At 40.9% G+C, this 26,868-nt stretch overlaps 1 pseudogene; it reads right to left on the bottom strand.

Moving 5' to 3' along the window:
* Positions 1-1,733: 1,733 nt before the first annotated feature.
* On the bottom strand, positions 1,734-5,939 carry LOC123939248 (annotated as a pseudogene).
* Positions 5,940-26,868: the final 20,929 nt, after the last annotated feature.

The raw sequence follows: 26,868 nt of genomic DNA, 5'->3' as shown, positions 1-26,868 counted from the left end.
AACAAATGTGGTGTATCCATGTGCTACACTGTTAGCTCCCTCCTTTTATTATTCCTTTTTATTAACAAAAGGAACATGGACAGCTCTCAAAATAATTACGCCGAGTGAAAGAAGGCAGACAAAACGATAGTACGTATTGTATGATTTCATTTACACACCATACTAGAAATTACAAACTAGTCTACAACGACAGAAAGCAGACTGGTGGTTGCCTGGGCATGGAAAGAAAGAATAAGGTGGAATAGGAGAGGAAGGAATTAATTATAAAGGGGCATGAGCAAACATCAGGGGGTGTTGGATATATTCCTTATCTTGGTGGGGTGGTTTCATGGGTGTATGCATATGTCAAAACTTATCAAATGTTTAAATATATACAGTTTATTGTATGTCAACTTAACTTCAATAAAGCTGTTAACAAATAAATAAAGGAGTTTTATAAGCTCAGACTTGATCTGCCTCAGTGAATTCCATCTGTTAGTGGAGGCAGAGATTGAGGGGCATAACAATTCGGAATTTTCACTTTGGGAAATGACCGAGGAAGACAATGTGTGATGAGAAAAAAAAAAAATATTGCTGAGCAATGTGGAAAGTTCTGAAAAGGCCAGAAAGTGTTCATTTTCTCTACATTTAATCAACATAGACGGCCTCAAAGTCAAAAGATATTGGAGCTAGGAAGGATCTTAGAGAAAGAAAATGCAGTTAAGTTTTTGTACTTTTCAAATGAGGAAATGAATCCAAGAGAAATAAAGGGCCTTGCGTTAAGTCACATAGCTTGCAGAGCTAGGCATAAAATATGAGCCCTCTGAAGCCTACCCTAATGCTGGTGTTTTTTGTTTTGTTTTGTTTTGTTTTGTTTTCTATACCTAGATATCCTAAACGCTTGGGTATTTGTTAATCTAGGTTAGTCTAAGAAAATATGGGAAAATGTAACAGCTATGAGACTCTGAGATAATACCTATGAGAATCTTTCGGGGTCATGTGGACAGCTGAGAAGGTAGAAGGGAACGGCACAACCTCTACCCTCATATTTTCAGTCCCTAACCCTTCTTAGACAGACACCATTCCTTGTAGGCCAGTAATGTCCTCCTGGCTACCCTCAGAGTCAGGCAACTTGAAACTATTACTTCCGAGGTGAATTCCTTACAGGCAGTGTCCATTCTGCAGTAATGCTTATATTAAAAACACAAATTTGCAAAAACAATGAATTCCGTTATGCTGAAAAGAAATTAAATAAATAAATAAATACATAAATAAAAATAACAAAAAATAAAACCACAAATTTGGCCCAGTTGTGACTGATGTATTAGGAAACAATATGAGTACCGGGCACATTTAGCTTTCCTGTGTGAGGTGAGCTCTTATGAGTGAGAAACTGGATGAAAGCAGAACACTGCACTCAGCTGAACTAAGTGGCCTGGGATACCCAAAGCTCACTTGCGTGCACACACACCATCCCAAGTACCTACCACCTGTCTCAGTTCATGCCGGTGTTACGTCCTGTCCATCCACATCTGCTCTTACACTCTTTCCTCAGAGCTTAGATAACCTACCTTCCCACCACTTTACAGTGAATCACAAGCTGCAACTCTTTCAACACCTATGTCCTCAAATTTGAAGTATTTTAAGGCCATGTTTATTGGGTTACTTGTGAATTTCCTTTTTTTTTTTTTTTCAACTTGAAATCGGTCACTGTTTATTAACTAACTGACCAGATTATAGTCATGGCAGACACCTTAGCTCAACCTTCAAACAAGACAATTGATCTGGTCTTCCCTGCTGGCAGCATCTCCACCTTCTACAAAAGCTGTAATCTTTCTCTTCATTCTACCTCGTGGAGAAGATAATTAGAAGGGCCACAGAAAGTTCCTTCCCTCTCTGAAGCATTGTACGGCAGTACAGATGTCATGAATAAGATCCTCCATGCAGGTGGTGCCCTATTTACCAAGAGCTGGAGCAATCAGAGTGTTATCTGTCAGGACAATTGACTGTTTCATTGATTTCGCTGTGACCACGCTGGGAGGGAATTCATTTACTGATTTCAGGCCTGGGTACCCCATGCAGGTTAAGGCTCCACCATCCTAAACATGTTAACAGAAGCATTACTGAGCTTCACAGAGGTGCCCCTGAAGAGCTGACGCAGGTGAAGACCTTTTGGATCTTTGGGCTCACAACACTGATACCGCAGATCCTGAAAACAAATGCCCATTTGGGTTCCACAGTTACACAGAAGTTGCTCACTTTTCAGGGCACCTGGGTGGCTCAGTCAGTTAAACATCTGCCCTCCGCTCAGGTCATAATCTTGGCTCCTTGCTCAGTGGGGAGTCTGCTTCTCCCTCTCCCTCTGCTCCCTACCCCCCCTGCTCACTCTCTCTCTCTCCTTGAGAGAAAGCACAAACAGGGGGAGGGGCAGAGGGAGAAGCAGGCTCCCTGCTGAATAGTGGGGCTTGATCCCAGGACCCTGAGATCATAACTAGAGCTGAAGGCAGACACTGAACCAAATCAGCCACCCAGGCACCCCATAAATAGAATCTTAAAAAAAAAAAAAAAAAAAAAGACATTGCTCACTTTTCTTGCCATCCTCACAATTCAAATCTTTCTTCTGTGCATGCTCCAATTTTCCCTATTATGGCGCTTAGCTTTTTCATAGATAAGCTTCCTCTTGCCTTTTGAGGCATCTTTTGGGCAAATTTCTCAGGTGCTTGATCTTCAGCTCTGCAATATTCCTTTTCTTCGTCTTAATGAATCCTGGCACAGCGGGAACCTTCTTTTTCTCCAGTTCTATACCCTTTTTTTCTGGTTGTTTATGAATTTCTTAAGTTAGGAGGCTACTTATGAATTTCTTGGCCATTTAACATGTGTAAAACTGTGCTAGAATTTTTATTAGATTCCTATACCTTTTTCTTTAATGTGCCACTGTTAAAGTTTTGGAGTATTGTCTCTCTGATCCCATCTTTTCCCATAAACCCTGTGGTTTATCTTGCACTGTTGTGCATAGCATGATGATTTTTGTGAGCATATGTCACATTGTAGCTGAACTTTATCAGAAGTGTGGGGTAGGCCCTTGAAATACTGACCTTGGGTCTAATAGCTATGCCCATGCACGTGTGCATACACACACACACACACACACACACACACACACAGAGTTTTGTTTAAACACTACTGCCCAGGTGTCCTGTCATATAAGTTTGTTTCAGAGCTGACAGGGGAACAAAGTCTCCTTTTCAGAGTCAGCCCACACAATGACTGTTATTTATGCTGTAAATATGTTTCTTCTGAGCAGTGACTGATCTGGGATGCAATGAGGACCATTAGCCCTGGTCAACCAGCAAAGACAAGTATTAAGTCAGCTTACATATAATGGATCTGGCTTAGCTGTGACCCATCCTCTTGGCATCTTAGGTGCCAGTAACAGTATAAGTCAAAGCATGTTCCATCATGGCCTGCATCAGAATCACGTGGGGAACTGAACAGAATGTAGGTTCCTGGGCTCCACTCCTGATCTGCCAAATCAGAGCCTCTAAGATCAGGATCAAGAAATAAACATGTTTGCAGGCATACATCCTTGGGCACCCTGAGCTTTGAGAACCACTGGACTAGAATGTCTGCCTACGTGAACTGCCACAGGACACACAGGTTCCCGGGGACTTGACACATACCTTAACTACTTTTTACCTAAAACAGCTAGCTCTCACTGTTTTATAGATCATTATTATCCAATAACAATAGCTTTTGTCCAATTTTAGACCAATATTGTTGAGGCTTTGTCATGGGTGCCATACGTTGACCTGTTATGAGGGAGAGGAGGTTGATAAAAAGAAGGAAAAGTGCCAGAGAGTACTTTGACATATTCAAGAGTGTTGTTTACAGCCAGTTCATTACGTTCATATCCCATCTATCTGTCAAAATTTTTTTAGTTTTTTTTTTAATATTTTATTTATTTATTTGACATAGAGAGACACAGCGATAGTAGGAACACGAGCAGGGGAACTGGGAGAGGGAAAGCAGGCCTCCCACCAAGCAGGGAGCCCGATGCAGGGCTTGATCCCAGGACCCCGGGATCATAACCTGAGCCGAAGGCAGACGCCCAATGACTGACTGAGCCATCCAGGTGCCCCATCTGTCAAAATTTTTTTACAATTATTATTTTTTTTATTATTTTTTTTAGAACTTTGAATTAAATTCTCTGGTTTGTTCTGAAACAAATGCAGGACATCTATAGCTTTCTAATGTATAATTTCTATAATCTATAATCTAGCCACTGATTAACCGGTATAAAGATTTGCACTTGTGTACAAGATGGGCTGGGAACAAAACAGTGGTGAAAAATTGCTGAGATATTATGAGTACATTAAAGGAATATGATTATTTTTCTGCAGAAGGTAACCATTATTGTGAAGTAGCATATACGGTAATGTCTCATAATCACCAGCAAGTATTAACGTGATGTTTAACATCCTCCACCTTGCAAGGTGATTCGAGTCCCAGGCAAAAATAAGGAAAAATCTTAAAGGAGATCTTAACTCTGTTAAAGAGATCTCTTAAAGAGACCTTAACTCTCTCCTTAGCATACTCAAATACATATTATAAAATAATTCTAGTACTTCCTATATTGGGAGGGAAAAAAACAAGTTCTGTCTTTTAGTGTGTGCAAGAGAACATTGTAACTGAGATGTGTTTTTGAAGGAAACAATGAAGAAAATGGACATAAAGGTACAGAATTAAAATGGATTTGCTTTGTCTCTTGAAATTATTGAAACCAGAACTACCAAGATGGAATTTATTATGCGTGGTTCATAATATGGCACCATGTATGAGAAAATCAATGTGAGAATTAGCTAAGTGCTAGAAACCTCCATTACCAGAAGCTATGCTGACAATTCCTCTTGCCCACCTATTCTAAACAAAACTTGGCTTTACCTGTTCAAAAATTCTCATTCTCTAATGGCATGACAAAATGTCAATCTTGGTGAAGTATTTAGGAGCAAATTATTATGATAACTACAACTTAATTTCAAAGGTTATAAATATATACAATGTCCAGAGAAAGAAAAAGCAAATAAAGCAAAATATTAGGTATTACTGAATCTAAAAAGCAGATATATGAGTGTTTATTAGAGGAGTCCTTCACCTTTTCTGATGTTTGCAAATTTTTATAATATAAATGTGAAGAAAAAAAAGAAATACACAATTTAGCCACTTAACGAAAATATTTAGTCACTCCAGAAACCTCTGTAATCATACCCAAGTCTGTGAGTACAATTTAGTGTGTAATTCTGATTTTATGACTTAGCATGGCACTCCTCGAAAATTATGGCTGAAGAAGAAGGAAGTAAAACCCAAAACTGCCCTACCCTCTGCAATTCTTTTGGTGCTGAATATATTCCCCTGCAGAAGTACGACCAGTATACTAAACGTTACAGTGGTTTTCTACCTTTAGGCACATTCTCAAAAGATTTTCCCTCTTTGTATGATTGACTAGCAACTAAATTGTCATAATATGGAGATCAAAATGAGAAGCTTCTACAGAGAACAGGTTTTATGTTGTCTTCAAATCCATGAGATTGTAAAATAGTAAAAGATTTCTAAATAGACTTGAGTCCATGAATAACATTTTATTCATCAAAATGACAAAGTGGATTTATCCATGGAGTGAAATCATGGAATCGGAATTTTCTCCTGGAAGGGTCACAGATGTTTAAATGTATATGTTTATGTATACTTCTGTTTCAAGAACTCGAAGAAACTAGCCCATCTCAGATTCTCTCTTCCTCTCTCCCAGTCATCATCCTCCTTCTTGAAACCCCACTGTGTCTGTCTCAGCCTTTCATACTTGAAAGGCAGCTCTGGGCAAAGGACCACATCTCATCAGCAGAATGAGGCGAAGGGCTAAAGCTAGCTTCCCAGTCCTTCTGTATCCCACAACGGTGCAGCTGCATTTTCTTTTGCCAGCAAATTGTCTTATTTACTCTCCTCACCCCCTGGGAACCCACCAGCCTCAGGATCTCTTCAATCAATACTTTAAATGGCCCCTTTCCTGAAACATGTCAATGAGATATTTTTCTCTCTGTCTCGCTGCCTCTCATTCTTTCCTTCTTTCTTTTTCCTACCAGCTTCTATTTCTGTAAGTCTAACAGATGATCACCTTCAGAGTTTCTAATATTAGCCCTTAGGTCATCTGACCTATTAACCCTCTCACAGCTGGCTCCCCTCTACACCTGCTGGACCATTATAGTTCTAAATTCCATGGAAACCAAAAGATTCTTAAAACATGCTTAGTAAATGCTGCTTTCCATTCTCCTAGAAGTGCAAGTTCGTGACAGGTGAGGTGTCCAATGTGGTTAGCTGGGGCTGGTTCAACTCTCCACTAGACATCTTAAGTATAACCCCATGACTTCCCAGTTACTAAATATGTCTGTCTATGTCACCATTGGAAGAAAGTTCCAGATGTAATGTTAACATTATGACCAGATACAGAAAGGGCAGCGCACAGTTTTCTAAAGCACCTTCAAGATTACAGGTATTGTGTGGGGCGCCTGGGTGGCTCAGCGGGTTAAAGCCTCTGCCTTCAGCTCAGGTCATGATCCCATGGTCCTGGGATCGAGCCCCGCATCAGGCTCTCTGCTTAGCGCAGAACCTGCTTCCTCCTCTCTCTCTCTCTGCCTGCCTCTCTGCCTACTTGTAATCTCTATCTGTCAAATAAATAAATCTTTAAAAAAAAAAAAAAGATTACAGGTATTGTGGATGTTCCTCTGCTGCTATTATTAGAAGCACTTCATACTGACTAAGCTGTCACTGAGGATGGAGTAGATTAAGATTGATGGAGCCTGAATGGTAAACACATGACTCAGAGCTTCGGGGGCGGGCTAGGTGTGCGTAGTTTTATTCTACCCCACACCTCAAATGCTCAGCAGGGAAGCCTACATTCCGGGCACTTTAAGCAGCAGCAAGGCAAATCAAATATTTGAATATTTGACTCATCTAAACGACCTTCCACAGCAGCCAACTAACCTCAAGGGATGGGCCAACTGGCAGCATAATGCCATAGCAGAAAGCACTGGAGGAGAAGTAAGGGAACCATAGATGCTCATCAACTAGGCAGATGAATCGCCATGTCCCTCCCTGTCTCTGTTTCCCCATGAAGTTCAGGGACAGGAAAATCTGACTCCTAGCTGGGGAGGTAGGAAATGTCCTAGCTGAGGACGGTAGGAAATGCTGGCCAAGTGCTTAGAATGGGGAGTGATGCTGGAGAGCAAGCACAAATGGGTTGTCAAGTCCCAGCAGACACTGAGTCCTAGAGGGACAGAGGGGCATCGTTTCCATAATTTTTTAATGCAGATGTCTTTTATTTTATTTTATTTCATTTCATTTTACTTCACTTCATTTTTGAGAGAGAATGTGTGTGCATGTGGGCGGGGCGGGGGGAGAGGGTGGGCGGAGGCACAGGGAGGGGGGAGGGAGAATCCCAAGCAGGTTCCATGACCAACACAGAGCCCAATGTGGGGCTGGATCTCAGGACCCTAAGTTCATGACCCTAGCTGGAACCAAGAGTCCAACTCTTAACTGACTGAGCCACCCAGGCAATCCAACGAAAATGTCTTTATATGATGATCTAATTAGAGATCCATTTGACACAAAGCTCAGCTAAGCTGTGATGTAACTGCCCCTCAAGGAGAGTTCTGAGGTGAGGGCAGAGAGAGAGCAGGAGACTTTGAGAACTGCATGCTTGAGATGATAATCTTTGAAGAACCACATCTGTTCAGAGGGTGTGATGGCCAACAAATGGAAGATCCTGCCACCTTCCAGCAGACGCATTTGGGGAAAGACTCCCTGAACTGGCCAGAGCAGCGCGCATCCACCAGCCATTTGCTGTAGGTCTGACTCACAGACCTTACCATCCCCTAGGTGAAGAGAGAGCAGCATGAGGGCAAAAGACACACCAAGTGAGATCTCTGGGTGAATCTTATTCCCCAGAGGATATTGAGAATAATCAACAAATAATAAAATAAAGCCTATGGAAAAATATCCAAACAAAGGAAGGGGTATCATCCTCAGATGAAGATAATCCACAGGAATCAGAGAAGAAAACAAAACAGTTTGGAAAGTTTTACCTCCTCAAAAGAATGCAAAGTTACTGACCTCTTTGAAACATATTCAGAAAAGCATAGGATGGATTAAGATGGAGAAACAATGGAATGAAAAGGAAAAGGAGGGGTTGAAACAACTCTGAAACAGCAGAACTGAAATCCATAATGGAGACAATAAAGAAGAGAATCAGCAATGCGGTATCCACTTTCCAGAGGGCAGTTTAGCAACATGTTAATATCCTTAAATATATATATGGCTTCTGATCCCACAATAGTAATTCCAGGGGCACTTGGGTGACTCAGTCCATAGAGTACATGACTCTTGATCTCAGAGTTATGAGTTTGAGCCCTGTGTTGGGTATAGAGATTTCTTAAAAACAAAATCTTCTAAAATAACAATAATAATAATAATTCTAAAAACTTAAAGGAAATAGTAGTACAAATTTGCAAAAATACAACTATAGGATGTTCCTGAGGGCTTTTTAAAAAAAAAAGATTTTATTTATTTGAGAGACGAGAGAGAGAGCATGAGGGAAGAGGAGAAACTCCCTGCTGAGCAGGGAGCCTGATGGGGCTCCATCCCAGTACCCTGAAGCCATGACCTGAACTGAAGGCAGATGCTTAACTGACTGAGCCACCAAGTGTCCCAGGGGCTTTTTCATAGTAGGAAATAAGTGTTCACCACTAGGGAATTACTGAAATAATTTATGGTATCGATATATCACAATATTAAAATGAACATAGCATTGGGTTCCTATATAGTTTATTATTTATTAGTCCCAGATTACCATTTTACAAAAAGTTTTTAATGGCATTGCAAAATGATCATGGTATAACCTTGAGTAAAAAAGCATGATAGAAAATTTAAAAGTATACTCTCAATATATCCTAAAACATAAAATGCATAGAGAAAGGTCTAGAACATTTATCAAAATGTTAACAATGGTACCACTTAGGTGTACGGTTATGGATATTTTTTCTTTTTTCTTTTTTAAAGATTTTATTTATTTATTTGTCAGAGAGAAAGAGAGAGAGAGATAGCACAAGCAGGGGGAGCAGCAGGAAGAGGGAGAAGCAGGCTCCTCACTGAGTAAAGAGATTGGTATGGGATTCTATCCCAAAACCCTGGGATCATGACCTGAGCTGAAGGTAGATGCTTAACCAACTGAGCCAACCAGCATCCTGGATATTTTTCTATTTTACTAAAATTCCTAAATTTTCTGTAATTAAACAAAATTACTTTTTGTTTTTAGAGAGAGAGTGAGCTGGTGGGGTGGTAGAGGGGAGAGAATCTCCAGCAGACTCCCCACTAAGCACAGAGCCCCTTGTGGGGCTCAGTCTCACAACCTGAGTCGAAATCATGTGTCCAATGCTTAACTCACTGAGCCACCCAAGTGCCCCTAAAAGAAATTAACTGGTAAATGAAAAAGTGTTTTGAAAATGACATTTTAAAAAAGATCTTATTTATTTATTTGATAGAGAGAGAGACAGTGAGGGAGGGACCACAAGCAAGGGGAGTATAAGAGGGAGAAGCAGGCCTCCTGCTGAGCACTGAGCCCAACACAGGGCTCAATTCTAGGATCCTGGGATCATGCCCTGAGCCGAAGGGCTCAGGCGCCCCTTAAAATGACATTTAAAAGGACTCTTGACTATAGAGAATGAACTGAGGGTTGCTGGAGGGAAGGTGGGCTAGGGATGGGCTAGATGAGGGATGGGCATTAAGGAGGGCACTTGTTTTGCTAAGCCCTGGGTGTTGTATGGAAGTGATGACTCACTAAATTCTACTCCTGGAACCAATATTACACTACATGTTAACTAAGTAGAATTTACATGAAAACTTGAAAAGGAACATGATAATAAAATAAAATGCCGTTTAAAAGAAAGCTAAGCATCAATGCCTAAAAGAGTCCCAGAACCAACAGTGACAGTGAGCTACACATGGAGAATGATTAACTTGGTTCTCTGCATTTGAAATCTAATCATAGGAAAATCATTTCTGCTGGAAAACAATGGTGAACTTGTTCATCTACTTATACAAAAGAATTGAGAAAAACGTCAGTAACAGTTCAAGTTCCACATACTCCAACACAATTTGCTCAAACCTCGATATTTTGGAGTTCCTGGACACTGCCCAGCTGCTAGGAAAGCTTCTACTGTTTCTTTAGCTGCATCCAACTGACTGGGACTCCTAATGTGGGAGTGACAGATGGCTCTGCTCTAACCTCCACCAGCAAGGCCAGGTGGATGTGAGGAAGAGAATCTCCTGGGACACAAAGATGAGACACTTCTTGTTGAGGCCAGCCCACCTGGGTGTCCCCTGGAAGTGAATGCCTCACCCTAGACGCAGCTCTCCTTGACAGAACTCGCCTCACTCTTCTTTACAAATACTCTCCAATTATGGCTTGCATGCTCGGAGGGCTAACAGTGTCCTAGTCAAGGTTCCCAGAAAAAAGAGCCTGAGGCCACAGATTTATTTGTGGGCATTTTACCAGGGAATTCAGTCCCAGGAAGCAGGAGTGAGCCTCAAAGACAGCAAGGCAGAGAAAGAGAAAGAACCAAAACGAAGAAGATCTAGCAAGCTGGCCACCAATAACTGATCACTCAAAACCATGTGATTGTGTCCCTGAGAAACCACATAAATGGCATCTTAGCATCATCTTGGGAAAGGCAGGAGGGAAAAGAGAAGGATTTATCCATAGGTTCCCATCTTTCATTGGTCAAAATTTCTCCCTGTGAGGCATTAGTTCCCCCACACTGCCAGCATATCCTTGAGGAGTACTATTCTTAAATCCAGAAAAGAAGAACTTCTGCCTTGAACTTGAGGCTCTCTACTTGCCCTGCACAACACAAACCCTGCATAAGACACACACACACACACACACACACACACACACACACACACACACACACACACAAATATAAGAGAGCGTGTCTGCCACTTGGGATCCTACCATCAGCCCCGGCACAGCACAACCTGTAACCCTAAACATCTGCTCTTGTTCAGACCCCAGGGGAATCCTTCTTCACATGGCTTGCCCTATATCCTCAAAACAAAAGGCAACTGTGTCAAAACGCCATGAAAATTTGTGGGTTGTTCCGCTGCCAATACTGGAGGCCAACACCCTTTTGGAGTTCAGGGCAGATTTGAAAAGCAGAAGTGCTTAGGTTAGAAAAAGACAAATTTGTTAACTTGTCAAATTCTTCACAGAAAGCAGGAAGGCAACAGATTCTTTCACAGTGAAGTATTTCCCAGTAGTGCCAAGTATTCTTGTTTGTTTTTGTGTTCCAATTTGTGGCTCTGGAGGAAGCGACAAACTGATGTTGTATTCACAACAGTTGCATATGGTAGCAAAGGAACATTTATAACATCACACAAATTGTTGTACTCTTAAATTTGTATTGTCTCTCAGATACTAAACCACCTTCTGTATTTTGCTCTGAGGCAGTTACTGAATTCCTGCAAACTACATTTCTATTTTCTGCCAATAGGGAACACTATGGGGAGAGGGGTGCAGCTGCAAGGCTGGAGATGAGGGGCTTGCTCTTCCTTCCTGTTTGCTGGTGTCCCTGTCAGCTCGGCAGTGATACCTGGTTTGTGTCCAGTTTTTTTGTGGTGGTCCCAGAACCAGAATCACAGCAATAACTAGCCAGGAAGCTCTCCCTGTCCAGAAGTTTCCACCCCAGTTCTGTACTGCCCTCCTCCAAACTTCTAGATTCTTCTTCCTTCTCCCCGCCCTAGGCATGGTGTCTTCTACCAGTACTATCTTTAATGTTACCTCTCTGACCTCTTTCAGTGTTTTAGTTCTCTGATACCGGTTTGACCAATTCCTTAAATATTTGCTATTAAATTCAAATGGTGTGATTTCTTTTTTCCTAACTGACCCTAACCAACACAAGAGATTGGAATGAAACATAACAATTCTTTATAAGGCAATTGGATGGACATTGAGTGCTGGAATTTAAATAAACTTTCAAAAACTGAAGTATAATTTATTTAAATACTTTGAGTTTTAATTTTTGTGTTAATGAATTGTGATGTATATTGGACATTTCAATTTTAATAAGCAATCTTGAATATTTTAGACGGAAAAATATCTTACTTTTCAAACATAATGTATTAGTTAGGATTAGAGAGAAAGAGAGAGAGAGAGACTTAACTTCAGTGAAATGGATTGAGTGATTGTTGAGGCTGGTAAGTGAAATCTACTGGATTTCTGGTAAGTGAAATCTACTGGACAGACCAGCAAGGCTGGAAGTTCATGAGCAGAAATTGATGTGTTCTTGAGGCAGAAATTTTTCTTGCTGGGGAAACCCTAGTTTTTGCTCTGAAAGCCTTTCAATGGTAATCTCTATTTAAAGTCAACTGATGATAAGGGTTAATTACATTCACAAAATACATCCAGAGCCCCACCTAGATTAGTGTGATTGAATAACTGAGTAGTATAACCTAGCTAAGCTGACACATTAAGACAAACCATTACTTTTATACATAAAATACATAAGTTTGTATAAAATACAAAAAATGTTTTATTTTAAAATTTCTATTAATTTATATTTTTGTAAATATATTTAAGGTTTGTGCTCCTTGAATATTATTATATTTGATTTAGAAATGAAAAATGCAAAAGTAGAGCTTAGTAAATTAAAAAAAACAGACCCTCCACCACTGAAATGCTGACCCGCTGGTTAATGTTTTACTTTCAACACACCTTCTCTGCCCTCACAGGCCCATCCCTGACATCTGCAGAGACTAGGGTAAGAGTACAAATGGAGTCTACCTATATTTTCATTTTTTTAATCAATAGTTAAAATCTCCATTTGTTACAAAAGTTGAAGTTGCAGAAATTTCATCTATTTGTTCAAGTTGTATATATGATGAGAATATGTTTCTTGCTCATTTTAATTGTTTCTGATGTGTAATTAAAATAGAATTTGTAATGTAATATCCTGTTTGCTAAATTTATGATGGTCATACCCAACTGAAAGCTACTTTTTTTTTATTTTTGACTTTCAAAATTTTGAGCGGACCATCTCTTTCCATAATTAGAAATCTTCCAAAATTAGAAATCTTGAATACCTCTGCAGAAGATGCTCTAATTTGGCAATGTCCTTAAAACACGTTATAATCAGGGAGTAAAAATGTTTATGATCATTGATATTCTCTGTCAAATTTGACTTTATGAAAAAGTTTGTAACAACTCACTAATGTAAATGTTTTCATTTATTAATTTTTGGGGGCTAATGTGGTAGGCCAAACTGATGGTAGGCCAAAATGATACCTTGTTTTCATTTTAATTATTGCTGAGCTGAAACAGTTTCCCACGTATGTATTTGAATCAACACTGTATATCATAAGGCATAAAATTATTTATAGTTACTGACCAAGCAATTCTATTTGTTAATTTTTTCTCAAGAAATAATCCATTCTAGGTATAAAAATATTTTTTCTGGAGTTACTATAATGCTGGAAAATTGTAATGAAGTTCAGTTGGTGGGAACCTACTGTTTAATTATAATAAGTTTATTTATCAAGTTTATGCAGACCCCCCAAATGGCTGCTATACTAAGGCTAGATGCCATATGGGGTGGCAGGGGAGAAGGGGAGACTCATGAGAAAAGAAAAACCTAAAACCAAAACTTCAAGATACTAATTACTTGTACACTTCAAGCACTTGAGTTTTCTTTTTAATGCATAAAACGACCAGAAGAAAATTCATCAAAATGCTAAATGGTGGTTATATTAGGGTCATAAGACCACAAGTATTTTTTTCTTCTTTAATTGCCTTAAATTTTTCTATAAAGGGGCTATATAACTTTTTAATTAGACGGTTAAAAAAAAGAATTCCATATATTCCAGTAAAACTTTGATCTCATTAAAAAATCTTCATTATTCAGAGGTAAATGAAATATTCAATTTATCACTTCTTTTGGATCACCTTGCTTCATGACTTTTTGTGAAGGTAGGAACCATGGGAAGAGGAATCCATCAGGTTTTCTTTAATCACCTGCAAACATGTTTGCATACTGGATTGCCTTTTCCTATTGTCTTAAAGAAATATCCTGCCTGCTTCCCCAAAGCAAATACTCCAGTCGTGTCCTTGGTTCAAAATCCTTCTTTCTCGGGGCACCTGGGTGGCTCAGTGGGTTAAAGCCTCTGCCTTCGGCTCAGGTCATGATCCCAGGGTCCTGGGATCGAGCCCCACATCGGGCTCTCTGTTCCACAGGGAGCCTGCTTCCTCCTCTCTCTCTGCCTGCCTCTCTGCCTAGTTGTGATTTCTCTCTGTCAAATAAATAAAATATTAAAAAAAAAATCCTTCTTTCTCTCAAAACGTGCCTCATTCATTGTAAACTCTTCTATGTGGATTTGCCTCCACTTTCATTGGATCCTCCCCCGAAGGCTAATGATGCTTAGCATCTTTTCATGTGCTCACCATTTTTACATCTTCTTTAGAGACATGCCTATTTGAGTCCTTTGTCCATGTTTTCAATAGGGTCATTTGCCTTCTAATATTTTAATTGTAAGAGTTCTTTATCCATTCTAGATACAAGTTCCTTATCAAATATATGATTTACAAGTATTTTTCCCTCATTCTGTGGGTTGTCTTTTCACTTTCTTGATGATACCATTTTCAGTACAAAATCTACTAATCTGGATGAAATCCAATTTAGTCCAATGAAAGCTGTTTTTTTTTTCTTTTGTTGCAGGTGGTTGGTGTTACATCTCAGAAGGCTTTGCCTAATCTGAATCCATGAAGATTTATCCTTAAGTTTTTTTCCTTAAAAAAAAAATTATTTATTATTTGAGAGAGAGAGTATGAGCGAGAGGGGCAGAGGGAGAGAGAACCTCAAGCAGACTCCCCACTGAGCATGGAGCCTGATGTGGGGCTCCATTCCAGGACCCTGAGATCATGACCTGAGTCAAAACTAAGAGTTAGACACTTAACTGACTGTGCTACTCAGGTGCCCCTGCTTAGTTTTCTTCTAAAAAATTGTATAGTGTTAGCTTTTACATTTGGGTCTATATTCCATTTTTGAATTAATTTTTTGTATGGTACCTCAGCAAGTTCATTATTTTGCACGTGGCTATCCAGCTGTTTCACCATTCACTGAAAAGACCATTTTTCCCCCAATGAATTGTTTCAACATCCTGTCAAAAATCAATTGGTCATAGACGCAAAAAAGTTTTAGACTGTCCATTCTGTTACATTGATCTATATGTTTTTCCTTGGCCAGTACCATACTGCCTTGATTACCTGTAGCTTTTTAACAAGTTTTAAAATCTGGAAATGTGAATCTTGTCCCTGCTACTTTGACCTTGGACAAGTTACTAAACTTCTATTTTTAGTTTTCTTATTCTGTTCAATGATGGTAAAAAGAGTATCTCCTTAAGATTATAAAAATAAGTTTCTACAGTCCTAGCAGGAGGAAAATCCTGATTTTTCTGTAGCCATAGAATTGTGTAGCCATGGAGCGCCTGGGTGGCTCAGTAGGTTGAGCCTCTGCCTTTGGCTCAGGTCATGATCTCAGGGTCCTGGGATCGAGCCCCGCATCGGGCTCTCTGCTTGGCAGGGGGCCTGCTTACCCCTCTCTCTCTGCCTGCCTCTCTTCCTACTTGTGATCTCTCTCTCTGTGTCAAATAAATAAATAAAATCTTTAAAAAAAAAAAGAATTTTGTAGCCACGATGATCATATTTCTACAAGTTTAATCAATCAAAGACAACTTGCCTCAGCGAATGCACTTCTGCAAGCCAATCAATCAGTACCAGCCCCACACTTCTGAAAGTGTGAAAGCCAGCCAGTCAGGAACACTCCCACTCCACATGATGCTCTAGGAAAAGGATTCCATGGTCAAATAAATTTGGTAAAAGTCTGCATACTTAATCTCCTTTTTAGAGGTTCACAGTGGCTCTATCCTCAATCCAGTTCCCTACGAAACAGACTGAAATGGAAATTTGTGTGCAGGTATTGTACTTGGGGTGCCTTTTGAAATATCACCTGTGAGGGAGTGAGGGAAATAAGACTGGGCAGAAGGAGAAGTTTCACTGCAGTACACTGGCCATAGAGCCCATGGCTGATGCCACGGGGAGCTTTGGAGCTGGGATACACTGTCAGAGTTGTCATGCATTGGGGCAAGAGGGGTCAGGCTTCTCTAGTCGTTGGATGCAGGCTGTGCCAAGGATGAAGAAGAATAACCATGGGCAAGTCATCTCTCTTCTGCCAGAGGACATCTCTCAGGGAGGGAGAGAGGTGTAAGCCATCAGCAACTGGCTGTTTTGATCCTTCAGCTGCAAGAATGAGCACTTCAGTGCTGAAGGGGGACCCTGCGCTGGATGGCACAACAAAGTATCTACTACAGTTCAACTATTCTGACACAAATTCTCTGACACCGCTTGAGTGTCCTACAGTTAGATTTGAATCCAGTACTAATGAGCTGGAGTTAGTGAAGACCCCACAATTTACGGTCCTCCTCAAGACTGTCTCCCCTTCAAATACATAACAAAACCACAGTGAAATACCACCTCACACCAGTCAGAATGACTAAAATCAATGAGTCAGGAAAAGACAAATGTTGGCAAGGATGTGGAGAATCAACGAGTCAGGAAAAGACAAATGTTGGCAAGGATGTGGAGAAAGGGGAACCCTCCTACACTGTTGGTAGGAATGCAAGCTGGGGCAGACACTCTGGAAAACAGTATGGAGGTTCCTCAAAAAGTTGAAAATCGAGCTACCCTACAACCCAGCAATCACACTACTGGGTATTTACCCTAAAGATACAAACATAGTGATCCGAAGGGACACATGCACCCAAATGTTTATAGCAGCAATGTCCACAATAGCCAAACTATGGAAAGAGCCCAGATGTCCATCAACAGATGAATGGATAAAGAAGAGGTGGTATATATATACAATGGAATACTATGCAGCCATCAAAAGAAATGAAATCTTGCCATTTGCAACAATGTGGATGGAACTAGAGGGTATTATACGGAGTGAAATAAGTCAATCAGAGAAAGACAATTATCATATGATCTCTCTGATATGAGGAATTTGAGAGGCAGGGCGGGGGGTAGTGGGGGGTAGGGAAGGAAAAAATGAAACAAGATGGGACCAGGGAGGGAGACAAACCATAAGAGACTCTTCATCTCAGGAAACAAACTGAGAGTTGCTGGGTGGTGGTGGGGAAGGTCGGTAGGGGTGGGTGGTTGGGTTGGTTAGGTTGGGAGATGGACATTGAGGAGGTTATGTGCTATGGTGAGTGCCATGAAATTATGTGAGTGCTGTAGCACCGATGATTCACAACCTATACCCCTGAAGCAAATAATACATTACATATTAATTAAAAAAAAAAAAAGACCGTCTCCCCCTCAGATACCAGCTGAAAATCTCAGGGACTACCTGTACTTCTGACTGACTGTAAATTTAGCAGTTCCCATGATCCCTTCAGTTTCAATAATTTGCTTGAACAACTCACAGAACTCACTAAGCATGCTATGCTTATGATTATAATTTTATTCTCAAAGACAAAACTCAGGAAGAGCCAAAGGAAGAAACACACAAGGTAAGGTAGAGGGTGTGGGGAGGTGGAGAACAGAACTCCCACGCCCTCTCCTTGTGGAATCTGAGCATGATATCTTTCCAGTACATTAGTGTGTTCACTGACCAGAAAGCTCTATAGACCCTCTCGGTTGTCACTGGGGTTTCATTACATGATGGATTCAATCACTAGCCATGTGATTGAACCTCATCTCTAGGCCCCTCTCTCCTCTTCAGAGGAGAGGTGCCTGAAATTTCCAACTCTCTAATAACATGTTTGGTCTTTCTGGTGATCATTCAGCCCCGGTCCTGAGGCCAGCTGGGTATCCCCACCTCCAGATTATGTCATTAGCATCACCAGGATACTCCTACAACTCAGGAAATTCCAAAGGCTGATGAAGCTCTGCACCAGGACTGGGGACAAAGACCAGACTTTCTGTATTACATCATAGTTAACATATTAATAATTCTGGGGTATTCTGTACTTTAAAAAAATGATTTAACTTACTTCACCTTGTATTTCCTCAATTTACTTGGCCATGAAGCCCCATTTCATGGACCCTACATTTTCCCCACATGTACCTTTTAGCACACTTGGGAAACACGCTTTGGGAACACTACTCAAATGTTTATTTCTCTGAGCCCCAATGCTGCATTTCCAAATGCTTGATGGCTGAACCAACTACATATTTTGTGGGTCCTACCACTCAGGTCATGATCTCAAGGTCCTGGGATGAGCCTGGTGTCAGGCTCCCCTGCTCAGTGGGGAGTCTGCTTCTCCTTCTGTTCCTCCCTCCACCCCTACCCCCAGCTTGTGCTTTCCCTCTGCCCTCCGAAAATAAATAAACAAAAATTCTTTAAAAAAAATATTGGGGGCAGCATTAGCAGAGCATTAGACCAATTATGGGGCCCTTCTGATCACAGGGCCCATGTGTCACACAGCTCTGAAGCCTATCCTACCTATCTGATGGACTCTTTCCTACTGTCGTATGTTTCAATAACTGGCCACACTGACCCAGTTTCACGGATTATCACTATTGACTTTTCCTTCCCTCATCTTGAATTCTCCTACTTAAATATCTCTCAGACTTGTCCACACCTCTTTATCCCCCCTGCCCACCTCCCTGGCTCAGGCTATCATCACTGTTCACCCAAGTTTGCTTTGGCCTCCCACCGCTCACACTGGGTCTTATCTCACTCCTCCACAAAGGCAGCAAGGATAATCATCCTAAAAATGTGGATATCAGGGCGTCTGGCTGGCTCAGTAGGTAAAATATGGGATACTTGATCTTCGGGTTGTGAGTTTGAGCCCCAAGTTGGGCAGAGAGATTACTTAAAAATAAACAAACATATGGTTCTCATCTTGATCCTCCCCCTGCTTTCCCTGCTTATGACACCTCAGTGATACCCCTGCTTTTAGGAAAAGATCTTACACCTTAAAATGGCTTAAAGGCCCTTTTGGATGAGGTCGCTGCTTGCTTGTAAAGTTTCAACTCACTATTCCTCCTCTTCGTCTCCTGGTGGAGGTTCTTTCTTCTCCATCTTTGTTTGATAGCAGATAGGATCCTGAGGCAGAGCCAGACTTCATTTAAAAACCAACCAACCAAACAAACAAAAGCCCAACAGAGGCACCTGGGTGGCTCAGTCAGTTAAGTGTCTGCCTTAGGCTCAGGTCAGGAATCCAGGGTAGTGGGATCCAGTCCCACATTGGGCTCCCTGCTCAGCAAGGAGTTTGCTTCTCCTTTTCCTCCCCATTCATGCTCTCTCTTTCTCTTTCTCTCTCTCTCTCTCTCTCAAGTAAATAAATAAAACATCTAAAAACAAAGAACAAAAAATAAAAAACAAAAAACAAAGCAAAAAAAAAAAAAAAAAAAAAAGGAGCGCCTGCGTGGCTCAGCGGATTAAGCCTCTGCCTTTGGCTCAGGTCATGATCTCTGGGTCCTGGGAGTGAGCCTGCTTCTCCCTCTCTCTCTGCCTGCCTCTCTGCCTACTTGGCGATCTCTCTCTGTCAAATAAATAAATAAAATCTTTAAAAAACAAAAACAAAACAAAACAGAAACCAGGACAAGTTGCACAAGAAGACATTAAGATGAAAAATAGGCCTTGGAGCAGGGCCTGGCCCTTCTGCCACCCAGCACAGGAATTGCCTGAGCAGTTCAGCTGCCCTCTCCTGCAGGGCCATCTAGCAGGGCAGCACAGCGTGGTGGCAGAAAGCAGAGCTCCTAGAACCAGACTGCCAAGACACTGCTTTTCTGCTTTAGTTTCCTTGTCTGTAAAACTGAGAATAATAAAACTATCTACCTTAAAAGGATGATTGGATGAGTTAATGCCTGTGAAACAGGACATTGACAGGCAAGTAGGAAGCATTACATAAGCATTATCAACAGAGCTCAAATTCATTTCTGCTTCTTCCCTCTCCTGTCAACCAACTAACTACCTGCGATCCTTTCTCATGCTCATCCCTTCTGCTCACTGATGGCTTTGGCCTACTCATGACTTCCACTCCCCTAGGGCATCTGCATGTTGTTTCTTCCTGTGTGAGTTTGGCTTCTACTATAATCTTCCAGCTGCTCAGCTGCCTCTTGAATAAATAATAAATCTATACATTTATTGTGCCAAAGTCCCCACGATAGAGATTCTGATTGGTCCAGGGAAAACAGTGCAATCCCTTTGAGACAACTTATTGCAGTCCCTTGAGTCAAGAGCACCCCTCTGGGGGCTGCTCCCCTCTGTGGGGGTTCAGGGAAGGAACTCATCAGAGGGACACGTGGGTAAAGCTAGCACTGTGGGCGATGGTCCATGAAGTGTGCATTTGTTCACTCAGGCTTAAAGCGTGGCACTATCTCAGGATGCTTGGGTGGCTCAGTCTGTTAAGCATCTGTCTTTGGCTCAGGCCGTGATCCCAGGGTCCTGGGATGGAGTCTTGCATTGGGCTCCTTGTTTAGTGTGGAGCCTGTTTCTCCCTCTGCCTGCTGCTCCCCCTGCCTGTGGTCTTTCTCACTCTCTCCCTCGGAAAAATAAATAAATAAATAAAAAGAAATTAAAAGCGCAGTACTATCTCTGACTGTATTGGTGCCTTATCCCCTAAGGATGATTCGTAATCTTTTTTTTTTTTTTTTTAGGTTGGGGGTGGGGCAGAGGGAGAAGGAGAGAGAATCTTAAGCAGGTTCCATGGCCAGCCCCAAGCCTTACTCCGGGCTTGATCTCACATCCCTGAGATCATGACCTGAGCTGAAATCAAGAGTTGGACATTCAACTGACTGAACCACCTAGGCACCCAACAATTCGTATTATTATCTTTAAAAAAAATCCAGGGGGCGGGGGGTGGTACCTGGATGGCTCAGTCAGTTAAGCCCCTGCCTTCAGCTTGGGTCATGATTCCAGGGTCTTTGGATGGAGCCCCGCGTTGGGCTTCTTGCTCAGTGGGAAGCCTACTTCTCCTCTCTCCCCATCCCCTGCTCATGCTTTCTCTTGCCATCTCTCTCTCTCTAAAATAAATAAAATCTTTAAAAAAAATTTCCAGCTTAAATAGCAAAGAATTATATCCAAATTACTGCTGACTGTAGTTATTTCTATATTTTCCATGTTTTTAAAACAGCTATCTTATTTGGTGACAGGCACTCAAAGAGGAATTATGAGAAAGTCAGGCAATTCTGTATACCTCTAAAAATCTCATTGCAAACATCATGTGGGCATAGGATCATTATAGGTGCAGCTGTAATAACAGGATGCACATATGTTTCTTTTTTCTTTTACACCATATTGACAAAATAAGATTCATGATTTATTAGAATACATACACTAAGTATAAAAATATCCAAATATGCTATATAAAACATAAAATAGAAATGAAAGTTCATAAATTCATTCCAAATCTAAACACCCAGGGATAATTAAACAGCATATTTGGTACTTCACTGTGTTCCTTTCCTGTACCTTCCTGACCAAAAATCTTATTATAAAAAAAATTTCAAAATATAGAAAAGTTTAAAGGATTGTCCAGAGATCATCCAAACACACACAGTTTATCCATTCTTCTGTTGATGGATACTTGGGACCTTTCCATTTTGGCTACCAGGAGTAAAATTGCTATAAATATTGTAGTACAACTCTTTTTGTAGATAAATAATTTTATTTTGCTTTTTTTTTTTAAGATTTTATTTATTTGACCAGAGAGAAATCAGAAGAGAGGCAGGCAGAGAGAGAGGAAGGGAAGCAGGCTCTCCACTGAGCAGAGAGCCCAACGTGGGGCTCGATCACAGGACCCCGAGATCATGACCCGAGCCGAAGGCAGCGGCTTAACCCACTGAGCCACCCAGGCGCTCCTATTTTGCTCTCTTAATGGTGCTCTTGATGAACAGAAGTTTTTGATTTTGATGAAGTATTATTTGTGGACTTTTTAAATGGTTAATTTGTGTCCTAGTTATGAATTTTTTACCTACCCTAATTCCATGAATATATTATGTTATATAATTTTCTATAAGTATAATAGTTTTTATCTTTCACATTTAAGTCTATGATTTAACCTCAAATTAATATTTGTGCATGTTATAAGGTGAAACATATTACTAGGGTCTTTTTATTCCATGTCAATATTAAATTTTTCTAATACCATTCATTGAAAAAGTCATCATTTTCCCAATGAATTGCATTGGTGACTTTGTTGTACATCAAGTAACCATATAAGTATGGGTATATCTCTGGACTCAATGGTTTGTTTGTCTGTCCTTATGCTAACAGAAAAGTGTCTTAATTTCTTTTTTTTCAAGATTTTTATTTATTTATTTGACAGACTAAGATCACAAGTAGGCAGAGAGGCAGGCAGAGAGAGAGGAGGAAGCAGGCTCCCCACCAAGCAGAGAGCCCTATGCGGAAGTTGATCCCAGGACCCTGAGACAAAGGCAGAGGCTTTAACCCACTGAGCCACCCAGGCACCCCTTAATTATTCTTTTAGACTGTTTAAAAATTAATTCTTGGCATCTGGTAGGTTAGTCCTTCAAATCCATTCTTCTTCAAGATTGACTATCACAGACCTTTTATATCTTTCCACATAATTTTTAAAATCAGCTCATTAGTTTCAATTTTTAAAAATCCGCTAAGATTTATAAGGAATTAATTAAATTTATAGATCATTTCTGGGAAACTAAACATCTTAACCATATCAAGTCTTCCAAATCCTGGAAGGCAGCTACGCTCACCACTATACCACCAATGCAGACCCTTTCCAATTCTTCAAGTCTTCCAAATCCTGAAATGATATATATTTCTCTATTTAATTAAGTCTTCAACTTTTCTTGGCAATGTTTGGTAGTTCTCATGATAGAAGTCTTATATAACTTTTAATTCATTCTGCAGTATCTGATGCCATTCCGTGCTCTTAGAAATGCAGTTTTAACGTTTTTATTTTCTAGTTGACTGTTGTTAATATATAAAAATAAATTTCCTATTGACCTTATATCTAGATACCATTGCTAAATTCAACTTATTATTCTAGAAACTTAACTGTAGACTCAATGGGATTTTCTAACTATAAAATCAAGTCACTTGTGAATAAAATAAATTTTTTATTTCTTCTTTTCCAATTGTATGCCTTTTATTTCCTTTTATCGTTTTATTACACTGGCTAGGTTCCTCGGTACACTGTGAATAGAAGTCGTAGAACAGATATCATTGTCTTGTTCCCAACTTCGTGGAGAGCATTCAAATAGTTCACCATTAAAGTGACATTACCTGTTGTTATTATTGGTGTTTTGGGTGTGCTCCTTACCAAACTGATCAAGATCCCTTCCTAGTTTTCCCTGAACGACATAAGCTTCTCTCAGCTTCTTTGATTCTTGTACTTGTATCCCTTCTCTTGTGCAACAAATACTGATACCTAATCATGTGAAGATGATTATTTTTTTTTTTGTTTTATGCTGTGATGTAGATGCAATGTTTTCAAAATTATGTTCTCAATACCAAAGTTGCTACTAAGTAAAGCACAGGATTTGCCTTTTTTTTTTTTCCAACTCTTATGATATATTGCCCTAAGACTATACAGGCATAGTCCTATCTTGTAAAGACAAGTGAAATATTTCTTTCTTCTTTCTGGTTGTGTCACCAGTTTGGTGCACAGCTAGATTAACTGTGTCACTTTACTTTCAATTTTGGAGGGTTTTTTCCCCAGTGATATCCTGCTTTAGAGGGGACTATGTATATCTTTTACACGTTCTCTCTCCTCCATATTCCTCTAAGTACAATCCTAAATCTGACCTTCATTACCTCTTTCTGTGCCTTAATCTTCTTTTCACTCTATCTACCCTTCCTGGCTGATAACATTGTTGGAATCACTTCTGTGTATATCCTGTAAAATACAAACACCTTTGCTTGGCATGTGACACCTTGTGCATAAGGTGTAGTTGTTACAAGTATTAATAAGACATAAATGTATTGGCATTGGGTTTTGGAGAGACTATAGGTGTGATGCAAAAGCAGAGATAAGAGGGGCGCCTGGGTGGCTCGGTCAGTTAAGTGTGTGCCTTCAGTTCAGGTTCTGGTGGAGGGTCTTAGGATCGAGCTTCACGTTGAACTCCCTGCTCAGCAGGAAGACTACTTGTCTCCCTCCTTCTCTCTCTGCCCCTCCCTGCTGCTTGTGCTCTCTCTCTTACTTGTGCTCTTTCTCTCTCGGTAAATAAATACTTTTTTTAAAAAAAAAGCAGAGGGGCACCTGGGTGGCTCAGTGGGGTAAAGCCTCTGCCTTCGGCTCAGGCCCTGATCCCAGGATCCTGGGATCGAGCCCCACATCAGGCTCTCTGCTCAGCGGGGAGCCTGCTTCCCTTCCCTTCTCTCTGCCTGCCTCTCTGCCTACCTGTGATCTCTGTCAAATAAATAAATAAAATCTTTTTAAAAAATAAAAATTTTTAAAAAGCAGAGATAAGGGAAATCAGAGTCATACAGAGATCTGCATAGCAGGAGACATCAGATTCCCAGTGGCTGGAGTTGGAGAATAATGATCTAGGGTTAAGATTGTGATAGTCAGAGAACAGAGGCAAAACTGAGAACTGCAGCTCTTGTTTCAAAGAGAAGGACCTCTGAGATCCTGAAGTCCTTTCTCATTGATATTAATAAAGCACAATTATCAGGCTTCAATTTACCTTTCCCATCTTAACCTTGACAAAGTTCATCAGACTTAACTTTCTGTACCATTTCTGTACTTGGGATTTCAAATTTTTTGTATTTTGCAAATGTTTTGCATCTGACACTTTATTAAGTTGGTCCTCTGCAGCCATGAGCCAAATATCTGCTGGCCATAGACACCAAGATCCCTACAAGACCCATATACCAAACAAGAGATCGACAATGTTCTCTACTCTAATTCCCTCTGCTCCATGTGCATTTTTTGACCCCTACTCCAAGAAGTAATCCCTGGCTCCTCCAAATTTACACATGACTTTACCTACACTTCCTACCTTCTGCTATAGTTATCAAAGACTTATCTAATGAATAAACATCCTCAAGCAACCCAGACTGACCCATCTTTGAATTTCAGTAAGTTCTAAAATGATGTCCTGATCCATGGTAATAAGTAGTCATGAATGACTGTGGTCTGATCATTACAGAAAACACTGGGCTCTTCTTTTGCTGTCCTTTTATTAATAGAACCTAAGTTTGCACTTGCTTTTTCTTATTGGTAAACTGCTAAGTAACATATACTTAAAATGAGCAAAACCTCTTTTGCTTTGGGGTACCTGGCTGGCCCATTTGGTGAAGAATGTGACTTGATTTCAGGGTTGTGGGTTCAAGCCCCCTGATGGGTGTGGAGATTACTTAAAAATAAAATCTTGAAAAAACCAAACAAAAAAACCCCCTTCAGGGACGCCTGGGTGGCTCAGTTGGTTAAGCAGCTGCCTTCGGCTCAGGTCATGATCCCAGCGTCCTGGGATCGAGTCCCACATCGGGCTCTGTGCTCAGCGGGGAGCCTGCTTCTCTCTCTGTCTCTGCCTGCCACTCTGTCTGCCTGTGATCCCTCTCTCTCTCTCTGACAAATAAAACAACAACAACAACAAAAAAAAAAACCCTTCACCCCTTCATTCTTTTTAAGAAGGTTCTTTTCTATGCTAGGTCTCTTTTGACTTCTATTTGTGAAGCTGATCTGTAAAATTTAAGTAGACTTGTTAATCCAGGACAAATTTTCTCTTAAGAGTCATAATGGAGGGGAGGAGCAATATGGCAGAGGAGTAGGAGACCTAAATATCAGCAGGTCCCAGGAGTTCCACTAGATAGTTATCAAACCATTCTGAACATCTAAAAACTCAACAGGAGATCAAAGAGAAGAAGAGCAGCAATTCTACAAACAGAAAAGTGACTACTTGCTGGAAGGTAGAACATGTGGAGAAATGAATCTGAGGTAATATACAGGAAGGTAGACCACAGGGGGAGAGGCCAGCTCCCGGCAAGCAGTAGAGCAATAGAGCATAAAACCAGAACTTTTAGAAGTCTGCTCCACTGAGGGACGTCACCCCAGGGGCTAAGCAGGGGGTGGAGCCCTCACAAGGACAGTGCGGTCTCAGGACATGTGGGGACACAGAAAGACCAGGGGTGCCCGAATGTGGCAGAACTCCCAGGTATCAGAGCCGGGAAGCTGGCAGCAGAGATGGAGCTGAGGAGTGAGCTCTCAGCTCAGAGTTAGCTTAAACCATGATCTGAGGCACAGTCGGGCCATTAATCTTCGAGCTGGGACTCCACAAGTGCCAGATCTGGGGAGACACCCTCCTTCCTCCTCAGGAGGAGAGGCACGGGAGCACACTACAGGAATCTGCTGGGTTTGGAGACTCCAAACAGGGCCATGCACCAGAGATAGAAATGCTTGGTCACAGGTCAAGTGAGCACAGAGTGCGCCGGAGACCAGGGAGATGGGAGGGATTGACTGATTTTCTCTGAGGGCGCACTGAAGAGTGGGGCCCCGAGCTCTCAACTCCTCTGCTCATATTACGAGCAACTATACACCAGCAAATTTGACAATCTAGAAGAAATGGATGCATTCCTAGAAGTGTATAAACTACCAAAATTGAACCAAGAAGACAGAGAAAACCTGAACAGACCCATAACCAGTAAGGAGATTGAAGCAGTCATCAAAAATTCCCCAACAAACCAGAGCCCAGGGCCAAATGGCTTCCCAGGGAAATTCTACCAAACATTTAAAGAAGAATTAATATCTATTTTCCTGAAACTGTTCCAAGAAATAGAAATGGATGGAAAACTTCCAAAC

Source organism: Meles meles, chromosome 3, assembly GCF_922984935.1.
Source record: "Meles meles chromosome 3, mMelMel3.1 paternal haplotype, whole genome shotgun sequence".
Classification (NCBI taxonomy): Eukaryota; Metazoa; Chordata; class Mammalia; order Carnivora; family Mustelidae; genus Meles; species Meles meles.
This window is presented reverse-complemented; position numbering and strand designations above follow the sequence as displayed.